The sequence below is a fragment of the Bradysia coprophila genome, unplaced genomic scaffold (genome assembly GCF_014529535.1).
Source record: "Bradysia coprophila strain Holo2 unplaced genomic scaffold, BU_Bcop_v1 contig_137, whole genome shotgun sequence".
NCBI lineage: Eukaryota > Metazoa > Arthropoda > Insecta > Diptera > Sciaridae > Bradysia > Bradysia coprophila.
This window is the reverse complement of record NW_023503408.1, coordinates 855,611-875,253: the sequence shown is the minus strand read 5'-3', so window position 1 is coordinate 875,253 and position 19,643 is coordinate 855,611.

Below are 19,643 nucleotides of genomic sequence, written 5' to 3'. Positions count from 1 at the left end.
TTTTCAGGGTGTTATGACCTGTTAGAACGCTTGTGAGCCTTTTAATATTGGATCTACTGAGCGACAAGAGATACTTAGTATTTTTGTCGTTTATTTTAATTGAGTTTCTGGCTTGTCGTGCGGTGTTCAATGAATTCCAGTGATTTTTGAACTTTTGAGCTTTCCAGTCCGATATTATACGTTGGAGAGTAGAAAATGAAACTGCGGTTGCTGGTTCGGGGCCATTGAAACGAGTACTAGAAGCTAGTCTTGCTAGTTCGTCCGTTTTTTCGTTACCGGCTATTTTTGAGTGACCTGGGACCCAGATAAGTGAAATTTGGATAGATTCCGACAATTTTTGAATAGTGTCGCGGCATTCAAGTACTATTGCTGACGAAAATTTATATCTCATTATGGCTTTAATTGCTCCTTGACTATCTGTGCATATGACGACAGGTGGGGAGTTTGAGATGCAATGTTTAAGAATGTATCTACAACATTCAAGTATTCCATATATTTCTGTTACGAAGACCGTAGTATACTTGCCAAGTGGAATGAAAAGTTCTTTTCCCATAGTTGGGCAAAAAATTCCTGAGCCGGTCATGTTATTGCAACGTGAACCGTCCGTAAACCATGATACCTTATCACTTAAACTCAAGTCAGAATTTGACCAGGGCTCACACGCCGGGATATTGACACTGAATGATCTCTTGAATCTGTAAGTTGGCGTGATTAAGTCACAGGGCATGTTTAGTTCTGAAGATTGATTTATCATTGTTTTCCACAGTTTTGAGTGACCGAAATTTGATTCACAGTTAAGAAGGGAGGATTGTTTTAGTCGTAGAAGAGACGCTCGGGCAACCGATTCTATGTGGATGTGTAATGGTTCAATGTTCAGTAGCGCTTCGAGCGCTGCGGTTGGAGTTGTCTTCATAGTAGAAGTGATACCTACGAGAGCTAGCCTTTGTAGTTTGCTCAGTTGAGTTTGTACAGTCTTAAGCTGACACCTTGGCCACCAAATAACGGCGGCATAGTGAAGAACCTTAGGGCTGAGTCCCCAGTCGTTACCGAAAAGTCTACGACATTGCCAAAGCGAAGCCGTGGCTCGTTGGATAACGTAATTCATGTGGACAATCCAGTAAAGCTTTGAATCTAGTAAAACTCCCAAGTATTTCACGTATTCTGACAATTCAATTTCTTCGTGAAAAAATTTTGGTTTTTTAAAACCGATGACTTTTTTCTTACGAGTAAAAAGTATCAGTTTAGTTTTGCTTGGATTCGCCGTTTGTTCATTACTTTGACACCAGGATTCAATCAGTCTAAGTGCTGATTGCATTGCGTCTGATATCGTTGATACACAGATTCCTACTAGAAGTACTGAGAGGTCGTCAGCAAAACATTGAGAGTAATATCCTGAATCGTTTAGGAGTGTTAAAAGGCTGTCTTTAACTAGACAGTAAAGCAGAGGAGGAAGAATTCCACCTTGGGGACACCCTATAGTTACAAATACTTCAACTTTTGAAGAGTTAAGGTAGCAAGTTACGATGCGATCTTTGAGCATCTTCATGATCCATGCAGTAGTCGTATTGTCGATGCCGTGTTCGAGGCACGCTTTTTTAATTCAAAGCCATTATCATATTGTTAAAAGCTCCATCTATATCGATGAAGCATCCGAGAGCGTATTCATTTTGACTAAACGCTTTCTCTATCCTATGCGTAAGGTGATGCAGAGCTGCTTCTGTTGATTTGCCAGGCTGATAAGCAAATTGCCGAAAGTGTAACTTGAACCGTTTAAGTACACCGTCTCTTAGGTGTCGATCTATTAATTTCTCTAGTGATTTTAACAGGAAAGACGTTAAGCTTATTGTTCGGAAAGCTTTGGCCAAGAAGTAGGGCACCTGTCCCAATTTTGGTATAAGTACTACTCGGACTCCTCTCCAAGATTTCGGAATGTGTTGGAAACGAATGCTGGCGGTAAATATTTCACACAGTAGGTCCACTATTAGATCTTGGCCCTTTTGTAACAGAGGTGGAAAGATTTCATCTTCGCCTGCTGATTTGTACGGTGAGAAAGTCGACAACGCCCATATTATCTTTTCCTTCGACACTATTGACTTGGCCACTGTTAAATTTTCCTCATCTGTTGATGGATTTTGGAAGTTCTTCCGGGTAGGTTTGGGTTTGAGAAGTGGTATAACTACCTGGAAAGTGCACCTCTAGTAGATGTTCTAGAGTGGCCGTCGGCGTTTCAGTAAAGGATCCAGATGAGAGCTTTAAAGAGCCCAGTGGATTGGTTGAAGTCTTCGATAACGATTTAAATAATCGAGATGCTCCTGAAGATGAGTTGACCGTGTTAAAAAACTGTTGGAATTTGACTCTCTTATTCCGGCGTATTAACTTGTTGTACTCATGCTGAGTGACTCTTCTTGCTCTGATTTTATCAATATCCATGTTTTTGGCTTGATTGAAAGCTTGTCGTACGATTCTTCTAGCGTTCTCAATGTCGGATGTGAAAAATGGGGCCGATCTCCCATTCTTGAAAGTTTTTAGTGGACTCAGTGCAGTTTCAGCAGTCATACGATACACACACGTTATAACTCTTCTGCTCTAATTTGTTGTAAATTTTGACATAGTCAGCTCGTCAATTTTGTTGACTCTAAAACGTTCGACCGACAAGTTTATTTTTATTGGTTGGACATTCTACCAAACATGTACTAAATTTATCATAAATCAATCTACTTGCCGTAATTTGGTCATCGTGAACGAGAATCAATTTTTGCTGACGCAATTCTTCGCTGTTTATTGTTCTTTGTCTGGTGTCCTTTGTTCAAACACATGGCTGGTGAAGCGGAAAATAACATCGTTTTGGATCTAAAATCATTTAACGATGTTGCAACATATATCACAAAGGAAAATGAGAAGCTGTCCAGGGGAATTGTATATAGCCTCAAAGCTGATATAAGCTGTGTTCGGGCTGAATTTAAGAGTGACATCGACGCGTTAACCAATAACCTAGAAATCAATCAGGATAAATTCGGTTCAGAGCAAGCAGCCCAAGCTGATCGCATTGCTCGCCTGGAAGACACAATTGCTAGGATGCAAAGAATTTCGGAACTGGTTATCTCTGGAATCCCGTTTGTTACTGGAGAGTCGTGTATTGAGATCGTCAATAGCATTTCCAAGGTCATCAGCTACCACACTACATCGGATACGTTTTCTGCTTTTCGCCTGAGAAAGACAGGGCTTAAGCACAGTAGCAAGGCTCCGCGGAATGCTGGTAATAGTGGCGGCGACAATGCTCATCCACTTATTGTGGTTAAATTCGCTTCGACGACCGACAAATCGATTTTCATAAGCAAATACTTAGCCTACAAAACGCTTTGTTTGAAGGACATTGGATTTCAGTCCGATCGACGGATCTTCATTAAGGAAAATCTGACTCCATCTAATTATAGAGTCTTTCGGGCATGTTCGGATGCTAAACAGAATGAGTCAATAGCTAAATTGCACACAAGGGATGGAATTTGTTACATTGCCCGTTCATCAGGCGATTCTATGGTTGCTATTCATTCCATACGACAACTGAATGACTTTTTGGGTACATCCTCAAGTGGAAATTCATCAAATACCCGGAACCTTAGACCGAAACGAAAGCGTGACGACGATGACAATTGCCAGCAATCATCCGACCACCGTGTGAAAAAAGGGAGGTACCCTCGGAACCACGAGCGTACGTAGATCCAGTGTTCGACACGCGTTTTGACGTTTTCTACTTCGTTCATCATATCATTAGATTACTGGCAGGTAGATTGATTGCATTTTGTTTCATTTTTTCTTTGTAATTGCTTTGATAAGTTTAAATTTGTTTCTTTTTATTCTTCTAATTTTTCGTTAGTTGTGCATTTATAAAACCGAAGAATAATTACAATTTTTTACCGTTACTACTGGATTGGACCGTTGGTTGAATACTAATTGGTTGTTTAGCGACACCGTGTTCGATCTGCTGTGTGAGTATAGCCTCATTTTATTTCATTTCATTACGTAATTTTCGGATTGTGAATGCTTAACTAACTGCTGGAGACTATTGGCTGTCTGTCGAATTTGTTTTTTTTTTGTCATGTCTTCACGTCAGCAGCCTATGCGTTTGAACGGCGGTAGGGCTGATTCTATTTGTATGCCAAATGTTGTTCTCAAGTCGGCTCTACCCAGTGGTAGTGCTACGCTAAATATTGCTCATCTGAATGCGGACGGGCTTCGCCCTGATATTGACGAGTTTCGGACTATAGTCAAAGGTGTTAACCTACATTGTGTGGCGATTTCTGAGACTCACTTCAAGAGTTATATGTCCAATAAATCGGTTGACATTGACGGCTTCAAGTTGTTCCGAAATGACAGACAGTTACGCAGGAAGGGCGGTGTTGCTTTGTATGTGAAAAAATCACTGCGTGTGCGAGTTGTTTCCGAGTCTGTGAGCGTAATTGGAACCCTTGAGTATCTGTTTGTTGAGCTGTGTCTCGCTTCGCATAAGGTTCTGCTTGGTGTTATGTATAAGCCGCCTAGGGTGGATGATATCGGTAAGTTAGACGAACAGCTCCAGCGGTTCAGTCTCTGCTATTCAGAGATAGTGATCACGGGCGATTTTAATGAGGACCTGATGGAACGCTCAGCTAAGACTCGTCGGTATGTTTCAGTTGTTGAAGGAGCTTCATTGAGGTTTGTGTCGGAGGAGCCTACTCATTTTTCGCCGACAACGTCAACTGCCATCGATCATTTCATGACTACTTCAATAAGAAATGTGTCTCGGTTTTCACAGATCAGTCTGCCTGGCATATCTAAGCATGATCTCATTTTTATGTCACTTGTTTGCGAAATGGATTTTGTGGTTAAGCCACCACGCATGGTCAGGCGTCTACATGATGTTGATCCCATTAGTCTCTTGGCTGATGCTCAGGCAGTTGACTGGTCTAGGCTCACTTATTTTTCGAACGTTGATTTAATGGTGGAAGCCTTTAGTGAGGATGTGCTTCGTTTGCTTGAGCTGCATGCTCCCCTTGTTCCGTGCTTGACAGTGTCGTCAGCGAATCCGTGGTTTAATGCGGAAGTGAGTAAGGCGATGGTTGATCGGGATTTGGCGTATTCTGAGTGGAAGCGAACTAGGACGGATGAGAAGTTCTGCGTGTTTAAGGTTCTTCGGAATCGTGCGTCGCAGGTGGCTTTAACGGCAAAGAAGAAGTATTTCGCTAAGAAGTTCATCAGGGTTTCTCCGACTAGGAGCCTCTGGGGCAGCTTGAAACGGCTGGGTTTTGTCTCAAATTCTGACGACTCCGCGCCACCGTTTACTGCGGACGAGTTTAATGTGCACTTTGTTGGCAGGACTGACTCTTCGGAATTTCCCAGAGTTATCAACGCGTCGTGTAGTCCGCCCCGCCCTTTATCCGCTCTGCCACTTCGAATTCCCCGTTTTCGTTTCGTGGTGTCTCTAGCCTAGACGTAGTTAACTCTATCTGTAGTGTTAAGTCGAACTCAGTTGGTCTCGACCTGATTCCGATTTCTTTTATTAAGATGCTCTTGCCGGTTGTCTTACCGACAGTGACGCACATGTTCAATTCGATTATTTCCAGGTCCTTGTTTCCTGCTCATTGGAAGACGGCTAAGGTCATTCCGCTGCCCAAGAACTCGCGAACTCATTCGCTCGATGACTACAGGCCGATAAGTATGTTGCTTGCTCTTTCTAAGGCACTTGAGAGGTTACTGAAAAGGCAGATGATTCGTTTCATGGAAGGTCGTGACCTTCTGTTCAAGTTTCAGTCTGGTTTTCGTTCCGGCCACAGTACGACCTCAGCTCTCCTACAAGTCACGAATGACATTAGAGTAAATATGAGTAACAATGTTGCCACTATTCTCCTCCTTTTAGACTTTTCCAAGGCGTTCGACTCTGTTTCGCATGATCTGCTTCTGGTTGCAGACGGAGTTTGGTTTTTCGCAAAATGCAACTCAGATGATGAGTAGCTATCTCTTGGGTAGGACGCAGTCAGTGTGTGTGAATGGGTTCCAATCAGAGTTACTCAGTGTTCGTTGTGGTGTTCCACAAGGATCGGTGTTGGGTCCTGTCCTTTTCTCAGCCTTTATTAATGATCTCCCTGGTCGATTGCGTCATTGTAAGAGTCACTTGTTTGCAGATGATTTTCAACTTTACAAGTCGGTCAGTGAGAGTAACATTTTTCTTGATATGGGACTGTTGAACTTGGATCTGGCTGGTGTGTCGGCGTGGGCCAAAGAGAACCGGTTGAAGCTCAATGCAATCAAGACTAAGGCCATTGTGTTCTCGTCTGGTAGTTGGGCTAAGGATATACCGGAGGTTGTCTTTGAAGGGGTTACAGTAACCTACGTTGATAGCGTAAAGAACTTGGGTCTGACGATCGAGAACAGAATGGGTTGGGATACTCATGCTCGTTTAGTGTCAGCGAAGGTTTTCGCTGGACTCCGTAATATGTGGCCTGTCGCTCGTTCCTTGCCGTTGAAGACGCGTGAGCTCCTTGTTAAGTCCTTGTTGTTGCCACATCTCACGTATTGCTGCCCAGTGCTGGGTCAGCTTTCTTCTAGCTCGAAGAAGGTTTTTGAGAAGTCGTTCAATGCTTGTGTTCGGTTTGTTTACAGCATTGGTCGCTATGAGTCAGTTTCGGGCCACGCTGCTCGGCTGCTAGGGAATGACTTGTTTGTGTATTTCGATTATTTGTCATCGACGTTTTTGCATAGGGTCATAATTTCGAAGCAACCTGGTTATGTGTACGATAACCTCAGTTTTGGAGCGTCGAGTAGGACTCGCAACCTGATTTTGCCGCGAAATGATAGAGATGTTGTGAACGGGTCTCTCTTCGTTCGGGGTGTCGCCAAGTATGACGCTCTGCCGGCTGTAGTGAAGAGTAAACTTTCGGTAACTGGCTTTAAACGTGTTTGTAAGGCTCATCTAGGGCTCATAAGCCACTAGTGTCTTGCAGTCAATATGTCATTTCTTTCATTTTTCATCCTGTTCATCTTTTCATTTCATGTTTCAGCTACTCACACTACCAGATCGATCGATGCGTTGTTAGATGTACGGCCATGAAGCTTTTTCTTTCTTTTTTGTCAGTGTCTATAGACACTATACTGTTCACTAATAATTATTCTTCGGTTCTTTTCGATGCATTAATTGTTTAAAGGAAGAATGATTTGTTTGTAAATATTTTTTTTTTCTTATTATTTACTTGGATTTTTGTTTTTCATTCGGACGATTTCTTCTCTTAAACGCAATCATCTACAAATTTTCGCTACTTTTTGTATCGCGTTGTTTTTGTTTCGCGTATAATATGTAATTTTATAAGGTAGATCACCTTACACATATTTTGTCATTAATAAATCAATCAATCAAATGATTCGTGGTAGCTGCTTGTTATAGAGTTCAAAAGCTTGGTGGCTTTATTCTCTATGTCTTCTATGGAAATGATTTGGTCAACTTCCGGTAAGATTGAATTATTGAGTTTACTTCGGAAGACCTCCCTCCCAGTTAGTGTTCTCCGGGTTCCGAAACTTCATTTTTTCCGTCTTATCTGTGTCTATACTGAACCTGATGCACCTGTGATCTGACGTCAACACTTCATCGGTGACTTTCCAGTCTTTAACTAAATGCGAGACGCGAAGTGAGGCTAACGTTATGTCAAGCACTTCTTCTCGAGCGCTATTTCGGAAGGTTGGCTCATTGTCTTTATTGAGTATCGACAGATTAGAACTTAAAATGAATTCGAGTAGTGAATCACCTTTAGGGTTACAATTCGAACTTCCCCAGACTACGTGGTGGGAATTAGCATCGGATCCTAGGATCAGTGGAAGGTTTTTGTTTTTACAATATGCTACTAGGTTACTGACACTATCGTTCGGAGGAAGAATATCCATCTCTGATGGCATATAACATGAAGCTACTACTATGAGCCTGGCAACGTTATTCATTTTCAGCTTTAAGGAGACCACTGTTAAGTCGCCGGTAGAAAATTGTGTGAGAGGGAAAATATCGCAACTTCTAGAAGCTAATATGCAAGTTCTAACTTTACCTTCCCCTTTTTGTGAGATAATTTGGTATTTCAATCTGTCGATTTTTTTAACGTCGTTTTTGAGATTGTACGGTTCTTGAATAATGCCAATAAATTGATGTGACTTAAATTTTAGTTCGTTCATTTCCACTGCCGCTGCTTTACAGTGTTGCATATTGCATTGAAAGAAGTCTAATTTGTTTCCTAATGTCTTGGTACTGATCATTCCGTTTGGTAGCGTCTGATTGTTGATCGAATTAAAGAAAAAAAATTCGAATAGACCGTGTGCAGTATAAATAATTTATTTTTAATTGATTTAGATTATTATTCTGTAGAACAAAAGTGTAAACAGAATATCTGAAAAATGACTGCTTGATTTTATATCTCACTTTAAAAGCTGTAATTTGAATGAAACTAAAAGGATATCTTCTTCTTTCTTTTTCAGCCTGTTTCTATCCACTGCTGGATGTAGGCCTCTCCAACTTCTTTCCATTTCGTACGATCCATTGCCATTTGCTGCCAGTTTGTACCTGCAATATTCTTAATTCCGTTTGTCCATCTCTCTGGTGGTCTACCTATAGCTCGTCTTTTATATGGTCGCCAGTTCATGATCTTTTTGGTCCAACGTTCGTCTGTCCTTCTTGCAATATGTCCCGCCCAGCTCCATTTCAGAGATGCTATTCTTTCCATGACATCAACGACCCTGGTTTGTTGTCGAATCCATTGATTCGTCATTCTGTCTCTGAGTGTTATTCCAAGCATACTCCGTTCCATGGCTCTTTGTGTCACTCTCAATTTATCTTCGGATGCTTTCGTTAAAGTTAACGTTTCCGCTCCATAAGTGAGCACTGGAAGGACACAAGTGTCGAAAACTTTGCGTTTCAGACAATTATTCATTTTGCTTTTGAAAATTAGTCTGAGTTTTCCGAACGCTGCCCATGCAAGACCAATCCTACGTCTTATTTCTGCAGTTTGGTTGTCCAGACCTAACTTCAGTTTATGTTCTAGATATACATAGCTGTCGACTCGTTCAATGACAGTGTCACCAATTTTGATTTCTCTATCGTCCCCGATGTTGGTCATGACTTTTGTTTTCGATAAGTTCATCTTGAGGCCAACTTTGCTTGCCTCTTCACTTAACTGTTGTAGCATAAGCTGAGCCTGACCTAGATTCGCTGCTATCGGTACAATGTCATCAGCGAAGCGGAGATTGCTCAGGTACTCTCCATTTATCTTTATTCCCATTTTACTCCAGTTTAACTTCCTAAAAATACTCTGCAGAATCGCCGTATATCTGAACCATTCTAATTCATTCTAATTGGATTCTCACTAAGATTCTAATAAGTGGGATGGCATCGGGATGGCAACAATATTTTTGAATAATTTCTATAAAAAAAAATTAAATATTTTTTCCAATTGTTTTCATGGTAAATCTTCTTTTTATTGAAATATGAAACTTTTTTGTCAAAATCGCACACGGTCTATTGTATGCTGAGAATGGAGGCGTTTTATTTAGATAAGTGAAAATTGCGGTCAGATCGCTTTTCCTTGTGAACTGTCTGGAATACCGTTGACGATGTACTGAATCATCGACTTTTCATCCACCTTCTCTTTTCCCATTCGTTGCATTTCGTAATAATATTCCAGTAGCGTCTCAGAATTTTTCTTCTTTCTTTGTACCAAGAACGTAATTTATTGCTTTTGGATTGGCTTCTACTGCTCCTCTCGCTGCACCAGTCAACAATTTTCGTGCGAATAAATACTTCTGGATTTCGTTCCAATTACACGTCGTCGCTACGTCTTCAAAATGCTTGATCCAGACCTCGAGACCTCTTTCACCTTCACCAGGAAACTTTTCGAGCGCATCTTCTACGTCTTTAAACAAAATCGTTGTCATTTCACTGCTGACTGAATCCTTGAACTTTTCGTCGTCCTCCGAATTTTCACTTTCCTTTTCTTTATCGTTTTTTAGTATCGCCGTAATTGATTCAATAGTTTCACCTTCTTTCACCGATGCAACCAGCCGAGCAACCAAATTTGTTTTTTGTTGGTATGATTCCGAAAGGCCACGAGACTTTAAAATTTTCCTCAACTCAAAAACTGTCAAATTTGCGAATGCTGTTTCCATTTAGACAAACTTTGACATATCTTTTCACAGATAATACTGAATTGCTTTTCTCGTCTTTACAGCACGTTCGTTCTTTCGGCAATTTTTATCACTTTTCTGGTCCCTTTCTTAGCACTTCTTCACTTTCAATCTTTTCATAAAATTTTCAATGTTTGTATTCATTCGTTAGTTCTTTTAATCGTTTCTGTCTTTCACTTCTTTTCAACTCGACCGGCACTACTTTTCGGTTCGCGTAGCAAATCGTGGTGGTTGATCTTTTGTACTTTCCAATTTTCATAAAATTGTTAACTAAACTCAATTAATCGGCATCGGTTGAGCCCCCATGTGGAATCAAGCAGACTTCCCGACTTGGATATCCTCAAACAAAACGCGACTTCTTTAATAAGATTACAAAATTTTATTCAAGAAAAAAAGTATTTGGAAATACAAAAGATCAACGCGTCTCACTGAAAGTATGAGCTTGACTGAATGACTCTACGTTACTCGACTGCACACAATCATCTCTGTGTACTAAAAATGCAAATAAAAAAAAATCTCTCCTGTTTCTCTCTTATCAGTTCAAAGGTAATGTGGCATGGCCACTTACTCATTACCTTTACCACATTAATGCTATTCGCAGACTAATGGTGCCTTCACATTGTGAGAAATGATTTTGCGCAGTGCAAAATTATTTCTCATCAATGTGAAGGCACCATTAGTCTGCGAATAGCATTAATATTGACTATTCGCAGTTGACTGCGAATAGTATCAATATTGACTATCGGCAGTCAACTGCGAATAGCATGTGCCTTTATCTTCCTTAATGTGTTCTCGGTGCAAATTAGTTACTACGAAGTTTTTAGCGTACAAAAATCTCACAGTCTCGATAGAGACAGAAGAATAGCTACTTTTACCTTTAAAATTTTTACGATTCTTTATTTTTAAAAGCGAAAAAAAGACTGCAATGCGCAACCAGTAAAAAACGATCTTTTCAAAAAAAAAAAAACAAAGTTACAATAAATAAAAATCATCAATTCTTCTTCTTCTTCTTCTTCTTCTTTTTCAGCCTGTTTCTATCCACTGCTGGATGTAGGCCTCTCCAACTTCTTTCCATTTCGTACGATCCATTGCCATTTGCTGCCAGTTTGTACCTGCAATATTCTTAATTCCGTTTGTCCATCTCTCTGGTGGTCTACCTATAGCTCGTCTTTTATATGGTCGCCAGTTCATGATCTTTTTGGTCCAACGTTCGTCTGTCCTTCTTGCAATATGTCCCGCCCAGCTCCATTTCAGAGATGCTATTCTTTCCATGACATCAACGACCCTGGTTTGTTGTCGAATCCATTGATTCGTCATTCTGTCTCTGAGTGTTATTCCAAGCATACTCCGTTCCATGGCTCTTTGTGTCACTCTCAATTTATCTTCGGATGCTTTCGTTAAAGTTAACGTTTCCGCTCCATAAGTGAGCACTGGAAGGACACAAGCTGGGAAAACGAGAAGAAGACTCCGAAGTTTCTATTGGCAGTTTTAGCAACGACCAAAGAAATGAGCGTGGAAATGTTTTACTCAACTTCCTACAGCAACACAATTTGTACGCAATGAATTCATTTTTTGCAGGAAAGCCTCAACGGAAATGGACTTGGGCTAGTGCAGATGGTGTAACGAAAAATGAGATCGATTACATCATAACTGGCTGTAAGTCAACCGTTAAGAACGTTACGGTCCTAAACAATTTTTCAACCGGTAGTGATCACCGAATGGTTCGTGCAAGAATCACGTTAAATACCAGATTTCAAAGATCACAACTAGTTCAAAAAAGTGAAAGGATTGACGTACAACGGCTTTACACACAAAATGAAGAATTTGCTACGAAAATGACTGCCGAATTAGGTAACGTCAACAATCAATGTGAAACATTGGACGAATTGAATACCAAAATCGTCGATACAGTAATGGGTTTCATGAAATCCAAATGCAAATCCGTCCAAGGGAAAGAATCAAAACTCAGCAGAGAAACATTAGACCTGATCGCAAGCAGAGCAGAGCTGGTAAAAAACGGAGGACGAGATTCGGTGGAATACCGGAACTTGTCTAAAAGTATCAACAAAGCAAGGAGATCAGATGAAAGAAAATATAATGTCCAATTGGCTCAAAACATAATTGAAGCTAACTGTAATATGAAAGTCCTACGGAGAAAAATGACAAACGCCAAAAAAGAAATCTTCAAATTACGAGACAAAACAGGAACAATCCAAACGGATCGAAATGCGATATTAAATATTGCAACAGAATTTTATGAGAATTTGTTTTCTTCAGCAAGACAGAGCCCAACGGAAGAAACCGAAGATAGACCAATAATAAGAAACGTGGGATCGGAGGATATGCCCGACATAACTGTTGATGAAGTCAAGGCCGCAGTAGCCGAGATGAAAAACAAAAAGTCTCCAGGAGAAGATGGTGTTCCAGTGGAAGCCATTAAACTAGGTGGAGACTCCTTATTAAAGGCAATCACGGCTTTGTTTAATCAATGTCTCCAATGGGAAGAAGTACCAGAAGCTTGGGAAAATGCGGTAATTACATTGCTGCATAAAAAAGGAGACATAACAAAGCTGGAAAATTACCGACCCATAAGCCTATTGTCAACACTCTACAAGTTGTTTATGAAAATCATTACGAAGAGGAACACTAACAAGTTCGACTTCTACCAACCTGTTGAACAAGCTGCTTTCAGATCTGGTTTCAGCACAAACGACCATTTGCAAGTGATGAGAACGCTTATTGAGAAGTGTCGTGAATACAACATCGACATAGTCTTGCTATTCATAGACTTCGAAAAAGCTTTCGATTCAGTGGAAACATGGTCGATATTGGACGCATTAGACGAATGTAGAGTAGACTCAAGGTACTCCAACACAATTCGATATGTGTACAAAAATGCTACTTCATGTATAAAACTTCATAAGAGCACGGAGAAATTCAGAATTGGCCGAGGTGTAAGGCAGGGTGACACCATTTCACCGAAATTGTTCACGGCGATTCTGCAGAGTATTTTTAAGAAGTTAAACTGGAGTAAAATGGGAATAAAGATAAATGGAGAGTACCTGAGCAATCTCCGCTTCGCTGATGACATTGTACCGATAGCAGCGAATCTAGGTCAGGCTCAGCTTGTGCTACAACAGTTAAGTGAAGAGGCAAACAAAGTTGGCCTCAAGATGAACTTATCGAAAACCAAAGTCATGACCAACATCGGGGACGATAGAGAAATCAAAATTGGTGACACTGTCATTGAACGAGTCGACAGCTACGTATATCTAGGACATAAGCTGAAGTTAGGTCTGGACAACCAAACTGCAGAAATAAGACGTAGGATTGGTCTTGCATGGGCAGCGTTCGGAAAACTCAGACTAATTTTCAAAAGCAAAATGAATAATAGTCTGAAACGCAAAGTTTTCGACACTTGTGTCCTTCCATCAATTCTACTACGTCCTAAAGTCCCCAAAATGCAACTAGCGTTCCTCCGTTGAATTGCAATAGAAACCTTTTGTAATAAGCAATCCATTGATCGGGGTTCGCCAGAAGCTTTTCGCATTAATGAACCCAATTTCGTTATAAATGTACTTGTTTCAGGACCCATGCAACCTAGTGAGTCAAAAGCAATAGGTGTAAATAAGTAATTTTCTTTTAAACGTATGTTTAAACGTAGGCAGCAAATGGCAATGGATCGTACGAAATGGAAAGAAGTTGGAGAGGCCTACATCCAGCAGTGGATAGAAACAGGCTGAAAAAGAAGAAGAAGAAGAAGAATGATTATGCTTGAATCTTTCAGCATTATCTGCAATTGATACAGATTTTTTAGATGATTGGCTTAGGTAAGATGGAGCTAGCGTGTCTCTAATGGTTACATCCCACAAAATCGGTTTACTGTGACTCCATGGAATTAGAGTCATACCGTCCGGTCTTTTACCGTCGTCTCTAGAAATGCCTGGAGGTTGTACTAGATTCGGAAAACCTGCAGAGGAAAATGCATGAGAAAAGATTTTATTAACTTCATCATGTCCAGAAATCCATCCTCCGCTTTTATTACAAGATAAACCGTGTAAGCCATCCTTCGTAACCGTCTTTCCACAAATACATTTATGCTCTTCACACAATTGACTGCCCAAACGAAGACCAACAGCAATTCTTGCAGAATTGTTATCTAATAGTAAGCCTAACTGACTCGATGGAACCACTTGCAGCCACTTTGAAGATTCTTTGGTTGAAGACGCAAGTAGTCGAGCACGAGCAGTCGGCTCACTAGAATCAAACATTTCCGAAAATTTATCCTTGATCCTCGGGAGGTCCCAATTCTTTTGCTCTTTTCTAAGGATATCATTGTCTGGAATATAATCTTGAGGGATTGCTTCAATCATATGTAAAATGTTGTCATCAATTATTTGTAAATTGAAATTCCGAAGTAATTCATTTGACGAATCTGATGAAAAATAAACAGATGACAAATAGGCTGGTACTGCCAAATCTTCTACTTTCCTAATATCCATACCACCAAAAGACAATGGTAGAGATGCTTGATCCCATGAAAACCCGTCCACCCTCGCGTTAGTAATAGCTTCGAGTGTAGAACGGAAAATCTCGTCTACAGCTTTCAACTTATCCGACAACAAAACAGCCTTACAAGAACGCAACAAGTAATTAAATCTACAACTACTCAAAGATTTCCTAAAAATACACAAAGCAGGATGAACATCCATCAACTTCAAACGATCGCACATCAACCTAATTGATTCTATCTTTGACGAAAACATCCTTTCTAAACCTAATTCGAAGATCGGCGAGCCTTTTAAATTAGTTAATAAAAATACATTTATGTCTTTGCAAAGAATCTGCTACTCAAAAAGTCATTTACTGTGTACATACCGTATGTAGTACGTACAAACAGAGTTACGGACGAAACTTATGACACAATGATAATAATTTGAAAAATGTTTACTTTTAATCATGGGCGCGCGTTAGCATAGCGCCCGTGACGCAAGTCCTATTACTAGAAAAAATTTAAAAAATTTTTTTTTGTCGTAGACTGCAGAATTACTAGAAAAAATTTAAAAATTTTTTTTTTTGTCGTAGACTGCAGAACCATATATACAGCAAATATTGAAGTTCTACAATTCAAATCCAAATGACTCCAAATTAGCTTCAAAAAAAAACTAGGCGTCCGTACGAGTTCAAAGAGCTATCACACGTTCTTGTAGCTTAAAATTTGGCCACGCAATAAATCTTCCAAGAAGCCACTATCCCATACATTTTGGTCTATTACAGTACTTTAAACGAAATGAAAAAATCCTACGTTACTTTGTGGTTTGTCCGTCCGTGTTTCCAGTTAGAGCCTATCTCCTAAAGTCTTCTTTAGAATTTCTTGAAATTTTGGGAGTAGATTCTAGTCGTCACATTCCAGAAAAAAAAATTTGGGGGGAACGGGCCTCGTTTGGGAGCTAGGGCTCCTCGAAGTTCCCATATAAGCCCCATATAAGAACACCTTTAAGTGTGTGTGTGTGTGTGGATTTTTTGAGTGTGAAAATTTGAAAAAAAAATTTTAATGTTGGGCAGTAGGAAAAATTAAATTTGGTGTATGGTTGGGCAGCTGGAAAAAGTTGGTCACTTTCGGTGTATGGTTGGGCAGCTGGAAAAATTTGATCACTTTCGGTGTATGGTTGGGCAGCTGGAAAAATTTGATCACTTTTGGTGTATGTTGGGCAGCGGGAAAAATTTGGTCACTTTTGGTGTATGTTGGGCAGCGGGAAAAATTTGGTCACTTTCGGTGAATGTTGGGCTGCGGGAAAAATTTGATCACTTTTGGTGTATGTTGGGCAACGGGAAAAATTTGGTCACTTTTGGTGTATGTTGGGCAGCGGGAAAAATTTGGTCACTTTCAGTGAATGTTGGGCAGCGGGAAAAATTTGGTCACTTTCGGTGAATGTTGAGCTGCGGGAAAAATTTGATCACTTTTGGTGTATGTTGGGCAACGGGAAAAATTTGGTCACTTTTGGTGTATGTTGGGCAGCGGGAAAAATTTGGTCACTTTCAGTGAATGTTGGGCAGCGGGAAAAATTTGGTCACTTTCGGTGAATGTTGAGCAGCGGGAAAAATTTGGTCACGTTTGGTGTATGTTGGTCAACGGGAAAAGTTTGGTCACTTTCGGTGAATGTTGGGCAGCGGGAAAAATTTGATTACTTTTGGTGTATGTTGGGCAGCGGGAAAAATTTGGTCACTTTTGGTGTATGTTGGACAGCGGGAAAATTTTGGTCACTTTCGGTGAATGTTGGGCAGTGGGAAAAATTTGGTCACTTTCGGTGAATGTTGGGCAGCGGGAAAAATTTGATCACTTTTGGTGTATGTTGGGCAGCGGGAAAAATTTGATCACTTTTGGTGTATGTTCGGCAACGGGACGTATATATAGCTATATTTACCGATATATAGCTATGTTGACCTATATATAGCTATATTGACCTATACTAACCTATATATAGCTATATTGACCTATATATAGTTACTATACAGCTATATTGACCTATATATGGTTAGTATATGACTATATTGACCTATATATAGATATGTTGACCTATATATAGTTAGTATATAGATATGTTGACCTATATATAGTTAGTATATAGCTACATTGACCTATATATAGTTAGTATATAGCTATATTGACCTATATATAGCTATATTGACCTATATATAGTTACATTAACCTGTATATAGCTATATTGACCTATATATAGCTATATTGACCTATATATAGCTATATTTACCTATATATAGCTATGTTGACCTATATATAGTTAGTATATAGGTATATTGACATATATATAGCTATATTGACACATATATAGTTACTATATTAGAGGTGTGCACCGCCGATTTTACGCCGGCGCGCCGTCGATTTTTTGCTAAATTTTCGGCGCGCCGCCGCTGAAAAATAATAGCTCATGCCGCCGCCGCCGCCGATTGTATTTTCGTCGCGCCGAAATTTTATACGTTTAGTGCTTTCAGCCATTTTAATGGGCGGCAATGTAAACTTAAATTGAAAAATCTATACAAAAGTGTATGCCTGAGTACAAGGTTTTAGCAAATGTTTATCTCTCTTAATTTATAAGTCGTTGTGAGTGTCCAGGTAGCTCAATTGGTATGAGCATAGGACTCATACCCAAGAGGTCCCGGGTGCGACTCCCGGTGCAAAAATGCTTGCCTGGTTTTATTCTAATCACTTGGTGATTAAGCACTCGCTATTAGTTATCTAATGGCTGTACGACCGTAACAAAGTCGCAAATTTCAAAGAAATCCAATATTCGATTTCTTCGCAACAATCACGCCATATTGACATAATGTCAATGACACAATTCACAATATACAACAGACTGTAGGATAAGCGCCATCTATGATCGACTAGTCGCTCATTGGGAAAATGCATGCGTCATTAGTGATGGTTGTGGTCTTCGCATACCACTCGTGGCTTAGAGAATTCACAACGTATGGGACGTTTACACGGTCGATTTGTGAACTATCTGATTCCGGAGAGATATGATGAAAAATCACAATTCATATGATCAAGTGACTTGTGCAATAGCACAACAGGCCCACTGGAGGCTTAGGTGCTGGGCTAACCCCCTTCCCATCCAATCCAATCCAATCCAATTTATAAGTCAGGTTTCTTAATGCTGCTATGTTTCTTTATGCGTCGAAAGGAGTTTTGGAACTTTGGGTTTTTTTTCTTACTTGCACTGTACGACGGTGATTTTGCTTCTGCTGCTACGATAGGGTTAACTTCGAAGTAGCTTTCTATAACGTATCCTATTTCCATCAGTCGATGGCAAGTGTTTTAAGCAAATTTTTGAATACTCGTCCAAAGAAAAAGTTTGCTGCTGTCTTGGGAAGGGTATCGATGGATACAACTGAGGATGGTCAGATCACGCTGGCCTGGGACCGCCATCGATACCCGAGGTCGAAACAGCATTTGTCTTTTCTGTATCCTCACTTAACGTGAACCCTTGGGTACGTTACTCGATTTTCTGAGCAATGGAATGGAGCGCGGCAGATGGCAGACGACGTTTCTCTTATTGTCTGTTGATGCAGATAAGAGGAAGAAGAAAGAAAACAAAATTCAGTGAATCAGTCAAAACTGGGTGAATCCTACTGTAATTGTAAAGTGGCAAACTTAAGACCTTATGTGGAATTTGGGTGGAAAATGGCGCATATCACATGTTTCAGGAATTTATAAAGTGGAAAATCTTTCCGGTTTCAAGTTTTTTAGTCAAAAGACGAGACACGGGTATCTTTATTTTCAATTTTTAGCTGCTTTATGTCAAAAATTTGGGGGAAAAAATCATTTTGACGTAGTCTATACACTTATTACTTATAAATTTAAGTTTATCGAAATCTCTATTGTCCTGAAATTTCGACGACATGAGTATCGATCGGTGACTTCCTGAAGAAACGGTGACTTACTGAAAAAACAACGAGAAGAAATGGTGACTTCCTGAAGAAACGACGAGAAGAACCGGCCACTATAGTCGCCGTTTCTTCTAGTCTTTTCTTCAGGAAGTTATCGTTTCTTCAGGAAGTCACCATTTCTATAGGATGTCACCGTTTCTTTAGGAAGTCACCGTTTCTTCTCACCGTTTCATCAGAAAATCTGAAGAGTCGTCATTACATGTCACCATTTTTTCAGAAAGTCACCGTTTCTTCGAAACCGTCGACTTCCTGAAGAAACGACGAGAAGAAACAACGACTTTCAGAAGCAACGCATCTCACCGTTCAATCTCTGATTGCAAGCAACTAAAACAAATAAAATAGAAAGCTTTGTATTTTATTTTAAATAAATAAAATCTACGTACAGTGGCTTATTCTTGATTTGAGATGAAATTTCGATTTCAAGAAATTCTTCAGTTGACAATCTCAACTCAAGATTACTAATTCAGCTGACATTGAGATCCCAAATCAACTCTAATTTTCGTCTCGCCGTAAAGGCGTTTTGTTGGTTCCTATGGAATTTATCCTTTTACGAAATGTAACGTAAAGGAGTTTAGTTCATCACTACAGAATTCATCTTTTTACAACATGAAAACCAATTTTCATTGCACATAAAAAGCGTTTTAACACGCCGAGCGATCCGGCCCATTGCCCCGGAGCGAAGCGGAGGGCCGCAATGCGAGCCGGGCGCCGGAACGGTGTCGGTAACTTAGGAGTTAATTTTTTTTCTCTCGCATCGTGTCATAATTAGTCTGTGTCATTTTTTATATATACACGCACTGAATTTTGAAAACCGAAACATTTTCTGTTTTGTGTTTTACTGCCTTTTTCTGAATTTTACATACATTTTTATATGGAGAAATAAAAAAAATCAAGTACAACACAGAAACATATCGCTCGGCGTCTTAAAACACTTTTATGTGACTAATTATGACACGATACGAGAGAAAAAAAATTAACTCCTAAGT